Here is a 7,323-nt window from a genome sequence, read left to right on the forward strand (position 1 = left end):
TGCCCAAGCCAGACAGGTGCAGTCGAGGTGCTGAGGCTGGGTTCGAACCTCGGACCTTCCGGTTACCAATTTCGCGCCTCTGCCGCTGACCTACCTCGAACTTCAAGGCTTCATAGATCGATCAAAACCCTGTGCAGTTGATTACCAGTCTCAAACTCTGTGAGGTTCACTGACTAGGGATGATTTTCCACCGAGTTTGGTTGTTGCTAATGTCGCCCTCCAGTTCAGGAGACCAATGAGAATTCACTGATCTCCTGTGGACGGTTGCACTTGCTTGGTCGCTTAATCAGGCCGACAATTACTGTGGAGAATCTTGTCCAAATGTCACTCTCAGTAGGTTAATTAAAACGTTGAGTTCTTTGGAGCTATTCGGTCCGAAACCACATTGGCGGTTTCCTAGAGCATCCACAAGACAAGATGATCATATCGGCAGATAATACACCAATCAGCCTGAAGACATACATCTTCATGAGTTATCGAGCAGTGTGCCTATAGGCTTCCGTGTGATGATGGATAGCGAGCTGAAGATACGCAACCATTAAGAAATGGCAGTCCGCGTCTTATGGATTATCGGATAACCTCTGTGGACTTTTCCACTTTCAACTGACAAACTGATGATCACGCATGACTGTGACAGCTATTTTGGGAGTGTGCACCACGTGAAGTACCTGTACGGGGGCAACAAATTATCTCTTCATGCTCCTAAAAAAACGCTTAGCTGAACACAAGGGTGTGTGGGATAGGGTCACACGGTACCTTTTTCACTGAGGCATAGTTGTGAACTGTTTACTGATGTATTTCAGTGCTAAAATCTGTCTTGTACTACTTTGTAATCAGTGAACAAGTTCAGGGCCACTAAAGCCTCAAAAGATCCACATACCGATATCTAAGCTAACAAAAATATGGTTGTATGCTGGAAAACCCCATGTGGACGACCGGAAATATGCTATTTTCGTTCATCAACCTATCTCACGACTCCGTATGTTACCAACTGACATTTATTTATACAGTAACGTACGCGTCAGTTCTGATATGCAAATACGAAGACACAGATTCGTTTCAGCTGATGAGTGGCTATGGAAACAGGCCCCGATGTGGCTGCTAGACGAAAATAGTTTCGGACAGAATGGAATAATCCGAGGTGCTGCCAGTAGATCGTCTTCGCCATACAGTATTCTGCCAACGTATTGGCGGCCTGAACACATGCTGCTAGACAAAATAGTTTCGGACAGAATGGAATAATCCGAGGTGCTGCCAGTAGATCGTCTTCGCCATACAGTATTCTGCCAACGTATTGGCGGCCTGAACACATTCGCTTACAAGGCTACGGATTGTAACCGGAATACTAGGTACAACTCAACAGCAACTCAGTGTCTCTTTCAGAGGAGATTGCCGGACTCGATGGATTGTGTCTTCAATGTCCTTGGGGATTTTTACTTACAACTTCATGTGAATCCGAACTCTCAACGAAGTGCGGTGGGTCCCTTACTGGGTCAGGGCTTGTCAGGGGGCCTCATTGTAGCATTCAGAAATTTCGCCAGTCCAGGTCGCTTGACAATGGAACAAGGGATTTTCAGGGCACACCAGAATACACTGGATTACTCCCAGTGCAATCACCGCAGTGTTACTTACCATGGCCCCTTCGCTCTAACACCGAGTCAGTAGTTAAAGCGCGAAAATATCGATCGGAGGGTCCATGGTACGAACCCAATATCTACAACTCGACTGCTCCTGTCTAGGCAATATCTGGCAGTATCTCAGCTGTCGTACTTCCATCTGGTGGAATCGCAACTAGGCACCGAAAAGATTATACAGCTGAACCATTATCTATTATTTTCTTACTACCAGACATGACACTCCTTCGCTTCATGTTAGAATTTGCTGGCATTCGTATAGACTTTATACACCATACCATCATCTAGATACTGCGGGATGACAGAGCGAAATTGTCACGGTGGGGCCATCTTACTGCCTAGCATCAGAAGATCGATTTTTTTTTTAAATTTCTCATAGCCTTCTACTACGAGAACATGGAAAAATGAGATAAATTGTTAATGGGAAGCTCAACTGAATTTCTTGTTCATGGTATTCTTCACTTGAATGTGCTGTTAAAGGCCATAAAATATTCGAGATATTTTCCTGATATGACATATTACTCATAAGATTACTCTTCGAAGGCCCATCAGACAAGTGTGAACTCGAGTTTCCATACACCTTATGATCCAGTTGAACGATACATTGTACGGGAGTGGCGAACTACACTCACTGGCGATTTACATGGGTGTCTGGTTGCCGAAACGTGATTTGCATACAATTTGGTGTTCAAGCGGAACATAAAGTTGACTGAGCTCGGGAACTATATGGGGCGGTTCCTTATAAGTAAAAGAAACTGTGGTCAAAAGCCCACCACAAGCTCTCTTTCGGTTTGAAGTGTGATCTGGCTATTCAGCGCGAAGAAAAACTAATGCGTCACACTAGCTACTTAATCATCATTCAGCCACGACGCCCTCTCCCTGCTTAGCTGCCATGTCACCCGACGGGACCGCAAAGGCTGAGGTACCGCCAGGTTACCTAAGCATAAAAGGGAAGAACGTCTTAGATGGAAAGGTTGGACTCGAACCACCGACCTTTTAGCTAGTATTTCCGCACTATTTCGAGAAATATTGCGTCAAAGCATAAAAAATGGTAAACCCCACGTAGTGCCCAAACACAGTCTGTAAAGCTAGCTTAAACATACCCGCGGAAAAAAACTATCGTATTTGGCCCACATTACGTCAGCTCACATTGCTCCGCTTTAACCAACCACTCACACATCGAAGTATTCCTGGTGGAGTACTCAGACAAACTAGTCACAGTGCTCTCTCATTGTAACACAGTTTTGAGATAACTTGACATGAATCTTTCAAACAGCCTGATAAAGTTTCAGTCAGTCGTGTTGTATGCATTGGATAGTGTGCTGTTTGTTTCCACGATGTCCAATGTGGTACATTCTCCTTATTGTGGTATTTTACGATTTGTAATGGGAGAATACTTGGAAGCGAACTTCGGTTCCCTCAAGCTCCCTCATCAGGAGCGTGCAATGACAGTTGTATCCTTCCAATTCTGTCAATCACGCACCCCATCCCCTCAGTGGCTTACCGCTTAGTTCAAAACCCCTGAGTGGAAGCGATGGATGGTTGTTCCATACTGAATTATCCCGCTTGGGCTGGATCGGTGAACAGCAAAATTTAACGCCAATAAGAATGATTGAGGTCAGTTAGCATCGCAACACATTTTAGGAACAAACTAACGGTATAGCTTGTGTTTACACAAAAATAGGGTGTGTGTGTGTGTGTGTACAGTACACACGTACCGTTTGGTAGGGAATTCCACGCATTCTAGATGGCGTCCGAGACGGCCTATTAGTGTTGAACTGCTGGTGAGAAAATGGGGTTGACAGTGAAAGGACATCAAGGTATCCAGACACCCGCTGGGTTTCTACGGCACTGTCAGATTCTCGGTATAGGCTGACAATGAAGTCCCCGCGCAGCGTATGCCGTTTATCTTCGTCTACACGAAGACCTACCATGATCTTTATCAACTAAGGACGTCGTTTCCAAGTATTGTGTTGCTAAAGTGTAAGGCAACCGCAACGTGTGTATTTAGAACCAACACGTACTTGACGATCTGAAAAAACAGTGGCTATGTAGTTGAAAGTATAAAAGTACTGCGCAACACAGTTAGAGTACTTTTAGGACAGATTTTGTCACGCACTGACCATAAAACCGGCAATAAAGTTAGAACTATGCTTCCAATGCATTTGGTTTCCTTTCGTCTGTTTTGACAGGCTCGCTTACCATACGATTTCTAAAAGCCCCACGACAGTTACAGACCGCACCAGTGGGTGTCACCATATTTGTTTGTTCAGTCAAGGGGCGACGATGGTCCCACCAACGCAGCCTCACGCCGAGCTACAACAAGTTCACTGCGGCAGCTGTCTGCACATGTTGTGTAGAAGAACAAGGCTACCAAGGTACGCCTGCGTCACAGCAAGGCAAAAGTGGCGATGAACTGAAAGTGCAGACGCTTGCTGTTTCACTCACATAGCTTGCCAACAAAAACATGCTAGGTTGTCCATCACCATTGGTATTATGTGCAGCAAAATGGACTGCTTGTTCCTACGGTTATTGTACGTAGATGGGATCGGTGAATTCAATTGGTGGTTGTTCCATTACTGGCCAGACTAATCGTACCTTTAAATGACAGGCAGTGGGGCACGTCAAGGCACGCGCATCATGCGCTTCGGTCAACTAGACATACAGCTATTGCGCCCTCTATCGTCATCCTATCATCTAAATGAGATTCTTAGTTTGAAATCACATCTTAGCAAGATACCTAACAAAGTAAAAAAGTCTTCTCTATCCAGTTTAGAGAGAGTACGCGTGGATCCTATAAGAAGAAGTACCTAGCAATAGATTAAAGTACTTTCAAACAGTTAGTTCGCACACACGTAACGGTACAGCTGCTACATACAGGTCGAACGAATATATCAAGTCAGTCCTTATTTGCGCCAAAGGTCACGCTAATTAACATACCACTTACCACAGGAGAGATTTCGCAGATCCATTGTTCGAGTCCGGTCCTAATTAGACAGTAGTAATCGATCGGTGATGTCATAAACACTCACCAGCATGTTATATGAATCCGTGAAATATACTAGCGTAATATCTAATGTTTGACTGTTGAAAGGAATTTCATTCTACTTGGCGTTCACCGGGTCCGTTTGGTGGAAACGCTGCACGGTGCATAACGAATGTGAATCACGAAAAATATATGGGACCACGTGTGGTGTCGTCTCGACGGGAGAATTTTTGAAGACATCTCTTCACAGCTTCCGTAAACCACTCAATTATGCCTGATGCCTGCCAGTTGTTGTTTCGGAGCATCCATCGATGCAGGTCTTAGTACCTTTGTGCGATTTCTACGCCAGAATACCCCCGTCGGATTCCAAATCAGGTGAAGATCAGAATTACGAGCTGGTCAGTCTAAGACCTTCATGGGAAGGAACAGAATTTCACCCTCGATGATATGAGGGGCGAAAACCATTGCGATGTCTTGTTTAAACCTCCGACCCACCAATCGCAGTCCTACTCGTGGCAACGACGAGAAAAAGTATTGACTATTTCCAGCAATCAGTTGGACCATGTTGAGTCACGCGCAAAACTCCAAAAGTCAAATCGTTCAGATGGAGGTTTATAAAGAAATTTGTTACTAAGAATGCAATGATAAAATAATAAAATTGTAGGATGAGCGGCGCTATATCCTGTCTAAGTGCGAGTTAATCACACTGCTGATCAGCCACTCGTGACCGAACGGTTAGGTGTTCAAACTACTAGCCGGGAGGTCGCGGGTTCGAGACTCTTCGGAGTTTCGTGAGATGCGCACTGCTGATGATTCCCAATAAGGATGAAACAGCTGTACAGTGCTTCTCGGCTTTTCAGCATAGATTGGCTTCACTTACAGGACGAAATCTCCACAAAATTGTACAGACCTCAAATCGTGGGATTACGCCGGCTTCTACACACTGGTTTAGGAACTGCTAATTCCTAACGATATCCCAAAGTCCATAACCACTCGAGGCAAGGTGGCTACAAGATAACGAAAGCAAAGTATTGATTTAAACAACAAGTGCGATGACAAGATCAAAGAGCAGTTCAGGTCAAAAACAAGAAAGGCGGTATAGGCGCAAAACCAGAATAACCAAACGGGGAGTCAGGTGTACACAATAAGAATAAAAGAGTCAGCAAACAGCAAGTATCACAACGTAGGGGCAGGTTTTTGCAGCTCACATGTGCCGATCTAGGGGGCTACAACTATAGGGTCGTGAACAAGCGAAGCAGCTGTCTATGTGCATGGATACCTGCTCGAAAATACGGCTTCGCGTCTTCGAGAAAACCAAAACTGACCAATTTGAAAATGTCTTATCCTTTAGCTATTAAAAGTTCATATGTATGTTACCATAAACACGTCTCGCTTGCATTCTTGTTGAGAAACTTGGCAGCCACTCGATTCTGATCCTGTTGCATCAACCGCAAAATAATCTATGCTGGTTGTACTACATCCTTTATAGGGTATCAGCATTCGTTTTTTAACACTCTTCGAAGAGAAATGTTACAGGTATCGCAAGCCACGTGCCACACACTGCTCACAGGTACTTGATCAGACGTTTATGGATTTCAAAACCCTTACGCTGTGGTGCGTGTGAGATGCTCGAAACCGGACTGATACGAAGGGATGAGGTCTTGTGAAATAAAAGTTCTATACAAAATGTTTTAAGGTGGTCATGTGACCAGGGGAAAATCAATACCGCAATTTAGTGGAGAGGCAGGATTATTACTGCTGATCTGGCTGCAGAAACACGTGAAAGGATCGATGCGCATGGATAGTTGACTGGGGGAAACCGGGAAATTGCTCAAAATCTCCAATGACCAGATAGTGGAAGATACAGCAACCTTTCTGAAAGTAGAATCTTCGTGATGGAATTGTAGTAAGTCAATTCCCCTCAAGAAGGATCCCGTTTTTGCCAAACGTGGTCTTGTTTGGCTCCCTGATTCGGAAGTGACTGCCTCGAAAACTATTCGAGATTTTGTTAGCGTCTGTTTCAGGAATATCTTCATTCACCCTCATATCTTGACCAGACCTGTTAATGAGTTTAATGAAGCCCCTAGAAGAACCATCCAAAGAACTTTCCAAATGAACTCTGGCAAAGTAACGACATAGAGACCAAAAAACTGACCAATCACACCACGACCTTGAATCGCATAATATCATCCGTTCGACCACTGAAACCAATTACTTCGAAATCATTCTACACATTTTACTTTGTGTATGTGCACACCGTCAATCGAATTAACGTTTGATAAAAACTCTAAAAGTATCTGAGCGAGGAAGGATAGTCACTTTTCCATTAAACCGTCCATCTCGTAGAGAGAAAATACAGAGAATCAGTAGTAAACTTGACAGGTCATTTGTCGTGTTTTAAACGAAAGTGAATCACTCAAAACCTGGATCACAGTATCATTAATTCATTTTCTCTGGAATCACTTTAAGTGTTGGCAGCATCATGTTCTTCATATTGGTTTGTGTTGGTTTTCAAGGCAGCGGTCAGACCATCATCATTATCATCATCGACAACATGAGATCAGTGGTCAACACCAATGTTTCACTGCCGTACAACCATGATTTATTTGAAAGCCTTATTGTAAAGAAAAGAGTAAGGGTGGACGGGGAAGGGACTTAGTGCTAGCTTATACCTAGCCTATACCTCCAGACATTCACTCAGGC

This window comes from Opisthorchis viverrini (assembly GCF_000715545.1).
Source record: "Opisthorchis viverrini unplaced genomic scaffold opera_v5_291, whole genome shotgun sequence".
NCBI classification, from domain to species: domain Eukaryota; kingdom Metazoa; phylum Platyhelminthes; class Trematoda; order Opisthorchiida; family Opisthorchiidae; genus Opisthorchis; species Opisthorchis viverrini.